Below are 17,567 nucleotides of genomic sequence, written 5' to 3'. Positions count from 1 at the left end.
TCATGATGCCCATTTTTAGGTCTAGCCTGTGACAGCACATGCACTGCATGTGTTCTCGCTTGCGAGAGATATTGTATACAAGGGGCTTGCATCCCGCCCATTGCTTAACAACCGTTGTCTTTATTGCCACTCTTAATTGCTGTCTTCTGATTGGCAAGTGTGTGCTCTGCTAATTTTGTCTTCTTTTAGCTGGAGCATGGAACAAGTACTGATTGCTTCAGCTTGATTGCTGTCCTTACGCTGATCATGCTATGACTGAGGCCCTACTTTTATTTTCTCTTCTTCCCTGTCGTCCTTATTGAACTTCCTGGCATTAGTAGCTATGTTTTTATTATGCTACACACACTTGTCATCTGCTTTTATTGTCACAACAGATGTCATCTCCTGTCAAATGTACTTTCTCTAAGACATTGAAAAAGTAATTGCTTGTTTTATGTGCTATGTTTTTTTGGCAATTGGCATGTTTATTTTATTTTTTCATGCCTGGGGAGATTAACTGATTTTTTCAGAATCACATGGATGTTGTGCCAAAACCTCACAAGAATTGGCAAAACCAGTAGATCTCACCTTTGAGATTATTGGCCCTGCCATTGACTTTTTTATTTTTTTATTTTTGGGGAACCTTTATTATTACTTCAAGCAAATACAAGCATGGGCCTACAACCACCCTGGCCGGCCGCTAGTCAAGTCGTAAGTACAGCAAATCAATGTGGGAAAATATAGCAGCCCGAAAACCGGGGTCTAACAAATGTCCAGGATGTGACTTGTATTCAAGCGTACTGGCCGAAATTCAGGATCCATGAAGGTTCTGTGGGCTGGTGGGGGTGGCGGACCGGAATAACAGGCGTGGAGGCCGTATGTAGTGGGCTATCTCGTAGCCGGTGTTTATTATTATACAAAGGTGAAACGGTATAACACAAGAAGTAGAGAGTTCCAAAGGGCTGGGATTCCGATTCCGGGGAAGGAAGTCGTCCGGGTAGGGTCTTCCAGGGACAGCCGTTGGTCTTGACGGTAGTCGGGCCAATCCTCGAGGTCTCGATAGGCTCAGCTCCCGGACGGTGGTCCTCGGAGGGGGGGAAAAGGAGAGAGAAAAGAGGGCCGTTAGCTCTGTCGGTGGATCGAAGAACAAGATCCTGTTCCTTCACCGGAGTGTTGGAGTTAGAACGACTGTGAGGAAAGGGACGGGAGGGGGTAAGAGGGACGGAGATATAGTTCGGATAGGAAATAGGGTGACGTTGGTGTCAGGACGTGCAATGATATTTATCTACAGTCGTGACAGTGCCACTCACACGTATATACAGCCTATATACAGTGTACAGTGAATCGTGAGGGGGGGAAGACTATATTATACACGTGCATATATACAGACTACTTATTTACACACTCTTAACGCCTACTATTCACACACGGGACTGGTACTCACTTGGCCCGCCGCAACTCCGTCCTTGAGTTGCGGCCGCTCTCCAGCGTCCTCCTCTGGACTCCACCAGTCCTCCGTCCAGACCTCGTCTCCTGGTTCCGGATCGTCTCTCTCTTCCGGGGGTTCTTCGCACGCCGTCTCCTGCCACGAGTCTTCCTGCTTGAACGCTGGGTTTCGGATTCTTCCGGCTTTTCTGTGATCCGCCTCCTGAAAGGGGGAGGGACTTCCGGGGTCACGAGGATGTACTTCCGTTGTGTTCCGCGTTGGGACTGGTTCCTGTAGGGAAAAAGAAAGGGGTGGAGTCCGGGTTGTTTTGGTGGTTCGGGATTGAGGTGTAGATCGAGAGGGATGACGTAACATCGGTGCGGCAGAGGCCGTGCTCTCATCACATTCCCTTCCCCTAGCTGTCTTTCTTGATCGGGTAATTTGACAAGGATATCGGGAAAGATAATCAGCGTTGGCTTGATCTGCGCCCTTCCTGTGGAGAGTCTTGAACCTGAAGGGTTGGAGGGAAAGGAACCAACGAAGGACTCTTTCGTTGTGTCCTTTGTTACGGGCCATCCATTCCAGAGGGGCATGGTCAGTGTATAGTACAAATTCTCTACCCTCTAGATAGTAACGTAGACTGTCTACCGCCCACTTGATGGCGAGGGCCTCCTTCTCAACTACGGCATAGTTCTTCTCCCGGGGAAACAATTTTCTGCTCAAAAAAAGGATGGGTCGCTCTTCGCCATTGTGGTCGCTCTGAGAGAGAACTGCTCCCAGCCCCTGCTCGGAAGCGTCAGTTTGGAGTATAAAGGGTTTTGAGTAGTCTGGGCTGATAAGAACGGGACTGGAAAGTAGGACGTCTTTTAGACGTTGGAAGGCATCCAGCAAGGAGGGGTGGGGTTGTCTCAGTGCCTCTTCGGCTTTTACAGTTTTCTTTAACAGGTCTGTGAGGGGCGCTGCGATCTGAGAAAACCGGGGAATAAAGCGTCTGTAATACCCTAAAAGGCCTAAGAAAGCCCGTAGTTCTTTCTGGGTCTGAGGAAAAGGGATGGCATGGATAGCGGCAATTTTATTGTTTTGGGGGCGGATCAATCCTTCCCCCAACAGGAAACCTAAATATTTTACCGTCTGAGCAGCCAAGGTGGTTTTCAAGGGATTGATCGTGAACCCATAAGACCCCAGAGAGTGTATTACTTTGGCTAGATGACCCAAATGCTGCTCCCAATCATCACTATAGATGATGATGTCATCCAGATAGGCACCAGCGTAAGAAACATGGGGTTTTAATACCAAATTCATGGCTCGCTGAAAGGTGGCTGGAGCGCCGTGCAGCCCGAAGGGCATCACCGTGAATTGGTACAGACCTTCAGGGGTGGAGAAAGCCGTTTTCTTCTTGTCGGCAGGACGTAAGGGAATCTGCCAATACCCTTTACAAAGGTCTAACGTGCTGATGAATTTGGCCCTACCGATACGTTCGATCATTTCATCAACCCGAGGAAGGGGATATGTATCGAAGGAGGAGATCTTGTTGATTTCACGGAAATCGATACAAAAACGAACCGATCCGTCTGGCTTGGGAACTAGTACTATCGGTGAGTTCCAATCGCTACTGGAAGGCTCGATGATCCCCATGTCAAGCATCTGGGCTACCTCCTCTCGGATAATGGGTCTACGAGCCTCAGGTAGCCGGTAAGGCCGCTGACGGACCGTTTTACCTGGTTCCGTAATGATGGCATGTTCGACTACTGAGGTGAGGCCAGGAGAGGAGGAGAAAACCTGTTGTAGGGGCCGAAGGGCGGACCTGAGCTCTTGTTTCCGTTGGTCCCCTAGTTCCGAGTCTATACAGACGTCATAGGAGAGGTCTGACTCTGGGGAGCTGGTTAGTAGGACCGGACGAGGTCCAACCCACTCTTTTAATAGATTCACATGGAAGATTTGTGTGGTTCGACGGACAGGGTCGAGCTCAATTTCATAGGTCACGGGAGTGACCTGTCTCAGGATTGGAAAGGGACCTTGCCATTGCCCTAACAGTTTGTGGTCGGAAGATGGCATTAAGAGAAGGACCAACTGGCCAGGAAGAAAGGAACGAGGTTTGGTACCCTTGTCATATTGTTGCTTTTGTTTAGCTTGGGCTACTACCAGATTCTGGCGAACAATGTCCCTTATTTGCCCCAGGTGGGTTTTGAGATTTTGTACGTACTCGGGCAGAGGTCGGGTTCGGTTGGGTTCTGCCTCCCAGGCCTCTTTGGCCATATCAAGCAGGGTCCGAGGGGGTCTACCATACAGAAGTTCATAAGGGGAAAACCCCGTACTGCTTTGAACCTTGCAGCGGATGGCAAAGAGGGCCAGGGGTAACATTTCCTCCCACCTCTTACTTTCTAGAGCCAAGAGTTTCTTCAGGGTAGTTTTCAGGGTGGCATTATAGCGCTCCACCAGACCATCCGTTTGGGGGTGGTATGCGGATGTTCTAATTTGTTTTACACCTAGTTGGGAGCACACCTGTTTCATGAGGGAGGATACAAAAGGAGTTCCCTGGTCTGTCAGGATTTCCCTGGGAAAACCAACCCGGGAAAAAATGGAAATTAGGGCTTTAGCAATATTCTGACTGGTAGGCTGACGGAGAGGGACGGCTTCAGGGAAGCGGGTCGCGTAATCTACTAGGACTAATGCATACCGACAACCGCTTCGGGAAGGGAGCAGAGGGCCTATAATATCCATCCCTACTCTGCTGAAGGGGATGTCTATCAAAGGAAGGGGTTGTAGAGGGACTCTAGGAGGGCGATACCGGCTATTCTTCTGGCAAATTGGGCAGGCTCTACAGTACTGTTTGACTTGTTGATGGATGCCTGGCCAGTAAAACTTTTCTAGGATAGCCTGACTCGTCTTTTCGTCACTGAAATGACCCCCAAGTAGATGGCTATGAGCCAGAAACAACACTTTGTCTCGGAAGGGTCCTGGAACCAATAACTGGGACGGTTGTTGGGGTCCTCCTTTTCTGTATAAGAGACCGTCCTTTTTATAGAAGTGAGGACCTACATGCTGTGGATCTTCTTGGTCCAGGGCTCTTCCCCAGGCTTCTTGTAGAATAGGGTCTTCCTGTTGAGCAGCGCGAAATTCTTGGTCGACTTCCCATGGATGTTCTTCTACTCGTACTGGAAACGCTGTGGAGTAGTTCCTTTTCTCCTTTTTCTTTTGGGTTTTTGTCTTGACGGCCCGAATGTTTTCGGTTCCGACGACAGGAGGATTGTCGGGAAAAGGAGCCTCGGACCACCACTTCTCTAGGCTAGTGGTGGTGTCCTGGAGAAGTCGAGGAAGACCAGGGTAATCGCTGCCCAAAATAACCTGTTCTGGCAGGGAAGGAATAAGTCCGACATTCAGGGTACTTCCAGGATCCAGGGAGTGTTGTACTTTGACTTCGGCTGTAGGGTACACCTTAGTGTCTCCGTGTACACACTGAATAGCCACTGTACCCGTTATAGGTCCGATTGCATGGGGTATCTCTTGAGGTCTGAGAACGCTCTGTCTGCATCCAGTGTCAGCAAGGGCAGATACCTGATGTCCATCAATTCGTACGGGTCGATGGAAAGCGGGAGGAGTTGGACCAGAAGCCAAACACACATAGTTCCGAGCCATTCCCACCTCCATCGGCTCTTCTTTTTGGGGACAAACCCGAGCAATGTGTCCGTAACCTCCACAATTGTAGCACTGGGGACCGGGCGGTGGTGGTCTGGACATCACTGGATAAGGGACTAACGGAGGAGGTTCTGATTTCTTGGTTACAAATGGCCGGGGTCCTCGGGGTTGACCATGGGGCTGAGGTCGGTGACTATGTTCTTCTTTAGGTTTCTGTAAGTCCTGGGCGCGACTGTACGCGCTGGCAATTTCAATGGCGTTCTCTAGGGTCAACCGTGCGTGCTGACGAACCCACTTTTGAGTGGCGGGATGGAGTGAAGCCAAGAATTGCTCCAAATAAATCTTTGAAAGTATTTCTTCCTTAGTGGCGGTTGCGGATTTCAACCACCGGTCTGCCAGATCTTTGATTCGAAAGGAGAGGGCTCTTGGTGTTTCCTGTGGTCCTTCCTTTGCTTGACGGAGTCGTACCCGATAGGTTTCATCATCGATACCTAACCTTTCAAGTATACACGTCTTGATGTCGGTACATTGGCCTGTTGGAAGGCTGCCTGCAGTTCACCGGTTAGTAACGGACCCAGGTAATGACCCCAGCGGTCGGCAGGCCAGGCAGCGGCTAGGGCTAACCGTTCAAAATTGGTAAAAAAGAAATCTGGATCTTCGCCCGGTACATATTTTTGGAGGACCACCGAAGGAAGGGACGCGGTGGGTCGTTGTTGGCCCAGTACATCTGTAAGCTTCTCCAGAGCCTGACCCTGAGCGGTTCCTTGCCCCTTCAAGACATCGTGCAATTGTCCGCGGTCTTCTTCGGCCGTCTTGAGGAAGAGTTCCATCATTTTCCCGAGCTGTTCTTGGGAATCTGCTAGTTTCTGCACCGCGGCCTCCATGCTTCCGGTATATCCCACTTCTGACACCACTTGTGGGCTGGTGGGGGTGGCGGACCGGAATAACAGGCGTGGAGGCCGTATGTAGTGGGCTATCTCGTAGCCGGTGTTTATTATTATACAAAGGTGAAACGGTATAACACAAGAAGTAGAGAGTTCCAAAGGGCTGGGATTCCGATTCCGGGGAAGGAAGTCGTCCGGGTAGGGTCTTCCAGGGACAGCCGTTGGTCTTGACGGTAGTCGGGCCAATCCTCGAGGTCTCGATAGGCTCAGCTCCCGGACGGTGGTCCTCGGAGGGGGGGAAAAGGAGAGAGAAAAGAGGGCCGTTAGCTCTGTCGGTGGATCGAAGAACAAGATCCTGTTCCTTCACCGGAGTGTTGGAGTTAGAACGACTGTGAGGAAAGGGACGGGAGGGGGTAAGAGGGACGGAGATATAGTTCGGATAGGAAATAGGGTGACGTTGGTGTCAGGACGTGCAATGATATTTATCTACAGTCGTGACAGTGCCACTCACACGTATATACAGCCTATATACAGTGTACAGTGAATCGTGAGGGGGGGAAGACTATATTATACACGTGCATATATACAGACTACTTATTTACACACTCTTAACGCCTACTATTCACACACGGGACTGGTACTCACTTGGCCCGCCGCAACTCCGTCCTTGAGTTGCGGCCGCTCTCCAGCGTCCTCCTCTGGACTCCACCTGTCCTCCGTCCAGACCTCGTCTCCTGGTTCCGGATCGTCTCTCTCTTCCGGGGGTTCTTCGCACGCTGTCTCCTGCCACGAGTCTTCCTGCTTGAACGCTGGGTTTCGGATTCTTCCGGCTTTTCTGTGATCCGCCTCCTGAAAGGGGGAGGGACTTCCGGGGTCACGAGGATGTACTTCCGTTGTGTTCCGCGTTGGGACTGGTTCCTGTAGGGAAAAAGAAAGGGGTGGAGTCCGGGTTGTTTTGGTGGTTCGGGATTGAGGTGTAGATCGAGAGGGATGACGTAACATCGGTGCGGCAGAGGCCGTGCTCTCATCACAGGTTCATTTTACAATAAAGAAAAAACTAAGAATCAATGTCATACGGTCATACATGTTCCTACAATAACAAGCATGAATCAGGAAACCCGCAAATAGTGCAAATACAATTGAAGTATTGGGGGTAAGATATACGAGTCAGGATAAATGTGAACACAAACCCGTTCCGTAGCAAAGCTGCACCCCACCCCTCAAAACGAAACATGAAAAACGACGACACCAAAAAGGAAGAAAGACAAAAGGGCCATAGAAACAAATAACGGACAAATTAACAAACCCCTTCCCCCTACCCCCCACCCTGCACCCCTGCAGAAGGCCATGGCCTACCACCCCCAGCAGCGTGCCTGTCGCTCTAAATAAGAGACCCGAAATATAGAAAAAGAGGAGAAAGAAGAAAAGAAGAAAAAAGTGGAGAAGGGCCCTCAATCTTGCCACCCGGCCCCCCCACCCACCCCCGCGCCCAGTAAACATCCTAGCCATGGAAAACATTAATCACCGATAGCACCGTCAATAAAATCTCTGCCGAGTGTCCCCCAAATCACCGTCAGCCATCAATAAGTCCACTGGATCCTAGACGGTATCACCCCTGGCCTTTTCTATCAGTAGTACCAACATACGTCCACTTATCAATCGGCATACAGAGCGGCGTGGAGGGTCCAAGTGATCCGGGCGGACCGGGCCGTGTTATTACTCCATGGGACTTCAGCAACCACAACCCAGCCGGATATGTATGGCGGAAATCCGTCTGTGTCGGTATCGACCCTGAACACATCTTTAAGTCCGAACACAGTCTCACCATCCAAGGAGAGAGAGTCACACCATCCGGCAAGCGCTGAGACGTCGCCGGGGCAGCCCAAGACATAGATCGGCGTTATTTCCCCAGCCGCTGATTAGATATGTGCCCCGACGAGTCACTCACATGTACTACAGGTCTGTCCAAGGCGATCTCATGAGCCGGGTCTTCCAGCGTCTCTACGAACCTAGCCAAGCTGGAGCACTCTTCACCAACATAGAGGCGGGCACGTCGGCACTTCCTTGAGATCGAACTGTGCCCGTGTGGAACGGCGGGACAACAATGGCGGCCATCCTTCTTCCCAGGTCCCGGGCATTACGGATCAGGGTGGCATGCAGGGTCGTTAGAGCAGCCAATATATCTTTGGACGTGGGCTCTTTCTCGTGCCGCCAGACCCCTGAACTCTCCCGCACGGCAGCTTTTCTATCCGGATGTGGTCTGCGTAAGCGGGTGCCAGCCGCCATCTTAGCTGATCCGGCCTCGTCCTTCTTCACCTCACCTCGAGACCGGGCCCCACACCAGGGCGCGACAGGATTCACAGCAAGGACCCAGAAAGTTAAGGCAGGCTTCCCAGGGAAGAGCCATGAAAGGGGCTAAACAAAATCTCTGCCGCTCCCCGGGAGCCGCCCGCCGCTTCCGGGGGAAGTCCTTAGTTATGCCCGGACACAATACTGGAAAGGGGGCCAAATATCATGCACTCCCCTCGATCCTGCTTTGCCACGCATCCCCACTAGATGATCCACACTCCGCTAGATGGACTGGGTCGTCACTGTCGCCATCGGCCCATCAAACCTCCGGTGCCCTCCGGCCGACTCCTCACCTCCACAAATGGCCGCTGTTGTCACAGTCGCGGCCGGCTGTTCTTCTCACTCGACACCCCGGTCCCAGCTCCGTGAGGGCCGCAAAACAGTCGGGGACATTTCTTCGGGTCTGCCGCACGTAGAAGCCTCAGGAGCAAACGGTCAGTGAAAGTTTTCCTTCGCCTACTTAAATATGCCGTTACGGCTCAGGATAGTTGCCAGGATGTATGCGCGGGGTGAGAGGGCTCACGGAGCCGAGCGTCTATGCGGTCATCTCGGTCGCTAGCTTGGCTCCTCCCACCTGCCATTGACTTTTGTTCATGCTTTACATCATGGGCATTACTGATGTTGGCAATGGTTTGGAACCATGCTGTATAGCAGCATGGCTAAAAATAATAATAAAAAAGTACTATTATACATTCTGTGCTAATAACTTCTATTGCATGTCTACAAAACATTACCAAAGCCAATACCTATCACAGGCAATGCTTGTTCTCTCGGAGAGTACCCCAACCCAGAATGGAAGAACGGCCATTGATGGCCTATGCTTCCTTACAAACTTAGTAACATTAAGAAGCAGTCCCCCAAAATTGGTGAAAGCCCTCTGATATTCTGCGAAAAGCTGCAGACTAGTTGAATGTTACATGCCCACGTGGGCGGATGTATACTGGTTGCTGCGATAGGTGGGGGCAATTGAAGGGAAACATCAATTGATAGAGAATTGAAACTGGCTATGTTAATCACTGTTAGATGATATGGCAGTACCAATGTAGAACTTTTTTATGATGTGCAATTTTGAGTAACAAATTATTTGTGTGAATTATTCATTTTTACACAGCACACGCTCGTAATAGATGAACTTATGATGTTGCACTTGAAACAACTGAAATATAGTGCTTAGAAGTATAATTATGTTGACGGGGACTCATTGTGACCCAAGTATTTATCCAGTGTTGACCACATACCCCTGGTTGCCGGTCTCCAAGGTGAGTTGCGTAGCGCTGTGTTGTCTGCGCCTCTGAGGTGTTATCCAGTTGAGCCACCCCTTGAATGTCGCCTTATCTGTCTCCTTCCATTTGGAGACCAGCATTTTAACTGCTGAGTTCAGCAGGAGGTCTAGCATATCCCTGTGCAGTTCGATGTTAAATGTATGTGTAACATTTCTTAATAAAATACTTCTAAATCAGAAAAAGAAGTATAAATAGTAACATAGGGCCCGATTCACAGAACTAACTTAAGACAAAATCCTAAATTTACTACTTTTGGTATTCACAGAAGTTAGGATTTTGTCTTAAGACAGATTTAAGACAGACTTAAGTTAGGATTCTCTCTTAAGTCTGCCTTAAGACAAAATCCTAACTTCTGTGAATACCAAAAGTAGTAAGTTTAGGATTCTGTCTTAAGTTAGATCGGTGAATCAGCCCCAGAGTCTACTCATGCCACATTTTAGTGTGAGACACTATTTTATTAGAATGGATGTCGTTTCTTTTGTTCTGCTTATCTTGATCCTGCACATTCCTCCCTCCCAGTCAGCGACTGCTGCAAGTATTCTCCGATCAGTTTCCACAGAACACAGTGTGCTATGACGCACATAGTGACACTCTTTAGAAAGCATATATCGTGAGTGAAGCTTTCCATCGTGTTCTCTATATATCATTTTGAAGGGAGTCCGCTGGAAGTTCCGATGTTGGGCGTCCGCAGGAGGGGGCAAGGAGGGGCGCTTGCCCCCCCCCCCCGAGCGACCCTTCTTGCCCCCCTGCAGACGCTCATGAAAACCGTGACTTCAAGACGGGGTTCTCACTCTCTTTCCTCTCCTTTCTTTTATTTGCTTCCCTGTGAAATGGATCCAAAAAAGAAAGACGCTTTTGCTGGAAATGTCATATTTTTCTGACATTTTAATTCCAAAGTGCAGCATTGGGAATAAAAGGCTAAAAATATGAAAAATAGATAAATAACTAAATAAAGTAAGACAGAGTGGTAGCACACTGGCCAAACGGATTTTATTCACACTAAAACACATTAGCGCCACTTTTACAGAGTTTGCCAGCGAAGCACTATTTTTGTTTTCTTGTCTTTGTTTTCCCTGGAATTGGAACTAGTGCAGCAATCCTGGAGGTACTGCAATGTGTGGATTGGAAAGCAAAATGTGTGCTGCGGCTCTGCGTCCAGGGATGTTGTCTTTTTTCCCTACTTCTTACGTTTTGTAAGGATATAAGCAATGGCCATTGAAATGGGTCCATTCAGGGCCCTGTAGTCGTGTCCTTAACTTTTCAGGCAAAAGCACTCACTGATTTCTGTATAGTGAGTGCAAAAGCATTAAGGTAACTATGTTGTTCCTGCTTACATTTCCCATGGTTTGCTAAATTTTGCATTCCCTATAAGTGTTTGCTTTTTCCAGGATGTTGTTACTTTTTTTTTTGTAGGCCGCATATTGCTCTTGTCTAGTGCGTAATTTAAATTGAGCCACATCCAGGTGTTTATAGCGGGCAACAATTGGGTTGTACTTGAAGACAGTGGGAGTTTTTGCTCAGTGGAGCAGTATGGTGTTCAGTGAGGCAGAGGATGCGGCACTATGGTCAGAGCTGCTGAATTTGGAACTAAGAATCAGGTTCAGCCTTAATAACCCGTCCACCAGACCCCTCTCCTGCGAGAGCACAATCACACGCTAGACCTTAGAAGGCTTCGCAACACCTTAGAAGTCCTGGTGTCTTCGCACCAGCAGGTGGACCCTAGCATGACAAGTGTAGGTTAACCTTCAAGGCTTGTCCACCACTATCCATACTGAAGTTCACCTCCAGTCTTGCAGGCAGGCCTATGAAGCAGCACACCCTAGAAAAACAGTCACTGAGGTCACAGTACCCTTGAGAAGGGCCAGCTCTAGGGCAGTGCAACCAATGTGACCACACCGGGTGCTGACTTTAGGTGGAAGCATCATGTTTGCAAGTATATTATGGTTTTAAAAAACGCTTGCTGCCTCCTTCCTGGCCTCCAGCAATTTTCGGCAACAATAAAAATGTCATGATGACTCTGGTGATTAATGTTCTTCCTAGAGAGAGATCAGAATTTTGTCTAGTGGAAGTTTTGACTCATGGAAAGGTAGCTCAGAGGGTTAATGTACCGGCTGCAAAGAACATGCGCCATGCAGATCATAAAGTGCACATAATGTAAATAGGTCAGTGGGCTACTGCTTTTGTCAGAGAGATCCTTTTGTTACTTGCAGTTTATAAGATAAAATCCTAACTTAGAACAGTGAGCTATTAACTGTCATCTAAGAGCTGCATACAAACTGCAAGGTATAAATTAGAGCGTTATATTCCCCCTTCCAGTCTTTGATTATCCTAATGTCCCAAAAAGTGTTCTTTTGGACAGAAATCAATTCTGATTATTAAGGAGAACCCCCAACCATGGTATTACATTTTAAATTCCGGGTATTGTGTTTCTCCAGACCAATCACTATAAAACTATATGGGCTACTAGTATGGTTGTCATGTGACTCCTACACCTTGTAGTCCTTAGTCTTATGTAACATTTTCTTTACAGTGATTTACACACAAATTGATTGTCTCTGTGTAATGTGTGTGATGTAAAGTGCTCTGACACCCTACAATGGTATGAGTGGCGCTGTAAATCAAATTAAATGCATCTGCGAGAGAGTGGTTATGGAAACTTGGGGGGCACAGTTAAAGGGCGGTAGTGAGGGAATCCATGGCAGAGGTGGTCATTGTGGGGCACTAACAGTGCTATGGCTGGCCCTGCCCTTGAGGCCATTCTGCCTCACCCATAGGTAGCTCCATTGGCCTTGTTTCAGCAGTAGTAGCTGCAACTCACCAGGGATTGGCAATGCAGGATTTGCACGCACACCAAACTAAGTTGGCAAACTTACAGTCACCCGGCTTCATTCACAAGCACCTTTAACATGTGCTGCCTGCTGTGGGGCCACTGGTATTAATTATGCAGCAAAGGATGACAACATTATGCCATAGTGTTGACTAAATTATGCATTTAAAAAAAGGCTGCAGCGTAATGCAGTATATTTTCAGATATTTTATTATTTTGACGTGTGTACACATGCTAACAGTCTCTGGAAAGATTTTGCCTTATTAGTACCAGTGTAATATACAAACGCAGCAGTGAGAAAGGTGACCAGTCAACCTTTACAATAGGCCATTCACTCCGCAGCAACACGTCACATTTTATATTAACTTTTGATATGTTTGAGCTACAAACAATTTATTAGTTCAAACGGTCAGATCATGCAGCAGATCTTGCATTATGAGGCAAATATGGCAGAGCCATAATTTTAGAGAAAACATTTGCAAACTATCATATTTTGCCATTCATGTTTGAACTGCTGTTGTGGAAAAAGGGAGTAGTGCTGATGACAGAAACTCCATGGCTCGGAGACAAATGGCTTGTGTTTCCGCATTTTATCGTATTTGGTACATTCTGTGATTAGAAGCATATCCCACTTTGTGAATATATTTTAATGTCAATAACTCATTATAACCTTAAATAATCATGTGTATCCATTGGTTGATTAAACTGGTCAGTGAAATGCCAAACAAATACTAAAAATTGGGATGTCTGCGCATTCTGGCCACACCTCTGGCTCCACCCACAGATCCAATCCTTGGGTTATTCCCGCCATTTGATTCTCCACCCACTGTTCCCCTCCTTTTTTTCCCCCACTTTGACCACTGTGCAAGACTCAGCATCCCTGGACCTGTGATGTGCCGCCGCTGCGGGCGCCGCATGTGCCACGCATTTATGGTGCCGGGCTTAGGCATGAGGGAGCTGGCCATTATTGTATCCCTAAACGTGGGCACGTTGTCAGTTTGACATTGACTACACGTAGAGGGACTCTAAGTTTCTTTTCAAAAATATAGCTAACATTTGGACATATACATTTTATTTTGTACTAGCATCCCGCCCCGACGTTGTCCGGGTATGAATTGCTGCCGGCCAGTAGTATATTGTTTCGTAGGATTTCATTTTGATAGCATTTCTTATCTGTGACAGGCCTATGAAACGCTCCGATTCACAGTGCACTGCTGATGCACTTAAGAGTGCGCGTTCAGTAATGTGTGAACTCGTGTTTCCCTACTTTATTTTCCTTGCAATATTATATAGCGCAAACTCGACAACATGGCATGAGCACAATTTACATTTCAGAAGAACACATTGATTTGTGGTAGGCACGGGGAGACAAAGAGATTTGCCTGGAATCACAGGATGTTGAGCTGATGCCGAGATTCTAACGTAGCTTCCCCTCTCTGAAGTTCGCAATTCTAGAACTTGTGGTGGGAGGTGTGTCTAAAAGTGTATGTCGGTGCTGGGCATCAATGAGAGAGACCTGTGCATTTTTCCAATTGGTGGTGAAAAAATATGAGTATGTTGCTGGAGATGTGGGCTGCCGTGCCACCAATGTACTTACGGGGGAGGGTAAACACCCATTATTCCGCAAATTTCTTTCCGCATACCATCACTCTGCATACTTTCATTACGAAAGTACCATGACTCCGCAATGCCATTATAACGCATGGCATTACATTTTATATGCTTTTACCACGCATACATTTACAACGAAATTCGGTGTAAATGCATGAATGGTAAAAGCATGTTTTTTAAAAATGTTTGGATAAGGCAAGTATGGGTATAGGGGTATATGTTTTGGGGTACTGAGGTATATGTTTTGGGGTGTTTGGGTATTTTAATGGTTCAGATATAGTTTTGGGTTATGGGGTACAGGGGTATTTTTAGGGTTCAGGGGTAGGTTTGGGTTTTGGGGTACAGGGGTATTTTAAGGGTTCAGGGCTAGGTTTGGGTTTTGGGGTACAGGGGTATTTTTAGGGTTCAGGGCTAGGTTTGGGTTTTGGGATACAGGGGTATTTTAGGGTTCTGGGCTAGGTTTGGGTTTTGAGGTACAGGGGTATTTTTAGGGTTCAGGGGTAGGTTTGGGTTTTGGGGTACAGGGGTATTTTTAAGGTTCAGGGGTATGTTTGGGTTTTGAGGTACAGGGGTATTTATAGGGTTCGGGGCTAGGTTTTGGTTTTGGGGTACAGGGGTATTTTTAGGGTTTAGGGATAGTTTTGGGTTTTGGGGTACAGGGTATATTTATAGGGTTAAGATGGGTTAGTGTTTAAGGGTGTTGGGGGATTTTATAGAGTAAGGGTGGGTTATGATTATGGGGTGCAGGGGTATTTAAGGTAGGGGTGTGCGGAATTGGCGCGAACTTGGTACAATAAATCCGCAATATTTCGTTCCGTCAGATTTCCAATTATTAAAACAGAAACCTCATATATTCAAGGTAAAATAACAAGTATTTCTACATGCTAAAATGCATATAGGCATTTCACAAAAGTGAAATTAGGTTCCAGCAAGCAGTGAGAGAGGTGATGATTTTGAGATCAAGCCCCTGCAAACCATTATGGGACGAGATTAGCAGTGGGAAGTGAACATTATAGTATACAAATAATTCTACAAAGAGCTGCAGTTCACCTCGTTCTCCCCAGTTGTCCCCAAGAGGCAAATGCAATAGCATTTAAAATATTATACATCAAGCTGCATTTTACCTTATGGTCCCTAGATGTCCCTGATGAGGCAAATGCAATAGCATTTAAAATATTACACATCAAGCTGCAGTTCACCTCGCCGTCCCTAGATGTCCCTGATGAGGAAAATGCAATAGCATTTGAAATATTACACATCAAGCTGCAGTTCACCTCCTGTCCCTAGATGTCCCTGATGATGCAAATGCAATAGCATTTAAAATATTATATATCAAGCTGCAGTTCACCTCGTCGTCCCTAGATGTCCCTGATGAGGCAAATGAAATAGCATTTAAAATATTATACATCAAGCTGCAGTTCACCTCGTCGTCCCAAGATGTCCCTGATGAGTAAAATTCCAAAACATTGAAACCCTTTCATGAATGCTAAAAATTATGCTAATCTTATCCCATAATGCTTTGCAGGGCCTTTTAGTTGTATTTTTGCCCATAACTGTGTTTGGGGTGGTTCTAAGAGAATGGGACCTCCACTGAATTACTATTTAAAGGGAGCAGGAATGTATAGAACCTGGGAAGAAAAAACAACACTCGTGACGGAATGCCCCCAGCGATTGTCACGCCCCCCAGCACACACCCACAGCACAATGCAGACACGCCCACAAGGGACTACTTTGCTGGCACAGTTCTTTTACATTTTAAATGTATATGGTGGGCGTCTGCATAGCCTATGTCCTTCTGCTGCAACTGCCCTTTCCAACGCTGTATTGGGTGTTGTGATTGGTGCCGTGGTTCCCGAGTTTACCTGGCCAAAAGGTGCAAGTTCTCTCTTTATAATAGTAGTATAGATAAATTAATTGAATGTGTGTAAAATTTTGCAATGCCCGGGGAATTTTAGTAAAGGGAGCACCCATTGGCGAATCACTAGCGTGTGTGATTGCTGCATTATTTATTATTAACTTTGACGTTGTGCTTTAACTTTGGATAAATGTTATCATGAATTCTAGCACCAAGAAGCCAATATTGGTAAATATGTGTGATACAAATAATCCCTAACATACACTGTGCATACAGTATATTTAATCTGGTGCTTTAATCATAGGCTGTTTTAAAGTATTCTGATGAAAATCGAATCGTGCTGAAGACAGCCTTGATTGGCGTTGAATCGAGGACCCGGAAGTCTGCACACCTAGCAGACAGAGATAAAGCACCTTGTCAGAAAGTTTAGCGTTTTCCCTACAGGTGGTGTTTGTTGGCCTGTGGCAGGGTCAGTCACATGTCCTGGATTCCTGGCATTTAATTGAGTCTATCCTAGTTCTGCGTCTCAGTGTTTCTTGTGCCCCACCTGGCACACATCATGTCGGAGGATGGTGATGACGTTAACATTTTGCCGCCCCCCTGGAAAGATTTCTGCGGACGCCCAGAGCATTATTGTATGAGTCTTTATTTAAGAATGTTTCATGTTGTATTTTACATCTCTGGACTGCAGTTGCTGAGGGAGCAAACAGAAGAATCCTTTAACCTTAAGAAATGGGTGAGGTCTAAGGGTTTTAACTATTATGATTTTGCCTCTGATTTGTCCATTGTTAACTAATGAATAATTGTGTCATGCTGCATTTGTCGTTTTGCTAATTGTTTATGTATAAAATGTGTATAAAAACCCCATCTTGAAGGTTTGTGGGTGACTTCTCAACTTTATCGCGAGACTCTGTCTGATTTAATTGAGACTTTTTTTTCCACTTTAGAATGCTGTCAGAACTCTTTATGAGTGACACTTAGAATCGAGAGAAATGTAATTGCTTAAATAGACATTTTTCTGATTTCTGACGCATTTTGTATCCAAATCTTCGTGACATGTATTGCATTTTTTTGTATTGCTTATCTTAAGTTTTCTGTAATCATTTTTTGAAACTTATTTCCTTTTGTTGATATTTGTAGGTGGTGGTACTAGTCTAAAGATCAACCAGAACCACGGAGCTGAATTATTGAGGTTCAGTAGATTTGTGGGGCTCGGCTCCCACTGCAACAGCCAAGGGTGGATTGTAGAATGCTGGGATGGAAATGCGTCCACTTAAGACTGTCTGGGCCAGAATCTCGATTTGTAGACAGAACAAAGGAGCGTCCCCAGCTGATTACTGGGTTAAAACACCTGCTCGAAGGGTACCTTCCCCACCCTGGGGAACAAGCTCAGAAGCTGTGAGGACTCCCTCTGTGCAGGGATTGCTGCTGACGTTCAGGAGCATTTACAAACTGTTTGCATTGGATAGAAAATAAAGTTTTAACTGAGTTAGTTACTGTTGCTAATCACTGTGTGGCAGTGCAAAAAAGAAAGAAGGAATCAAGTGAATCAAAATTGATGACTATGTATACAGTTATTCAGCAGTCTGTAAAAGGGAGAGGAAGAGGAATAGCAAAGAGAGAGGAAGAGGAATAGCAAAGAGAGAGGGAGAAAAGAATGAACATAGAGGAGGGCGATGGGTGTGGGGGCAGAATAAAGGAAGTGGAGACAGTGTCC

The 17,567-nt window shown here is 46.8% G+C and overlaps 1 long non-coding RNA gene across 1 annotated transcript in view; it reads left to right on the top strand.

Annotated features, from left to right (window-relative positions):
- LOC147736403 (uncharacterized) overlaps window positions 1-17,322 on the top strand; it is a 108,135-nt gene extending 90,813 nt beyond the window's left edge. The window contains exon 3 of the long non-coding RNA XR_015307553.1: window positions 16,991-17,322. This is a non-coding gene — a long non-coding RNA (uncharacterized LOC147736403). The remainder of the gene's footprint in view (window positions 1-16,990) is intronic.
- The last annotated feature ends 245 nt before the right edge of the window (window positions 17,323-17,567 follow it).

This window comes from Lissotriton vulgaris, chromosome 1_2 (assembly GCF_964263255.1).
Source record: "Lissotriton vulgaris chromosome 1_2, aLisVul1.2, whole genome shotgun sequence".
Lineage (NCBI taxonomy): Eukaryota > Metazoa > Chordata > Amphibia > Caudata > Salamandridae > Lissotriton > Lissotriton vulgaris.
Note: the sequence above shows the minus strand (reverse complement) of the source record. Positions and strands in the feature narration are given on the sequence as shown.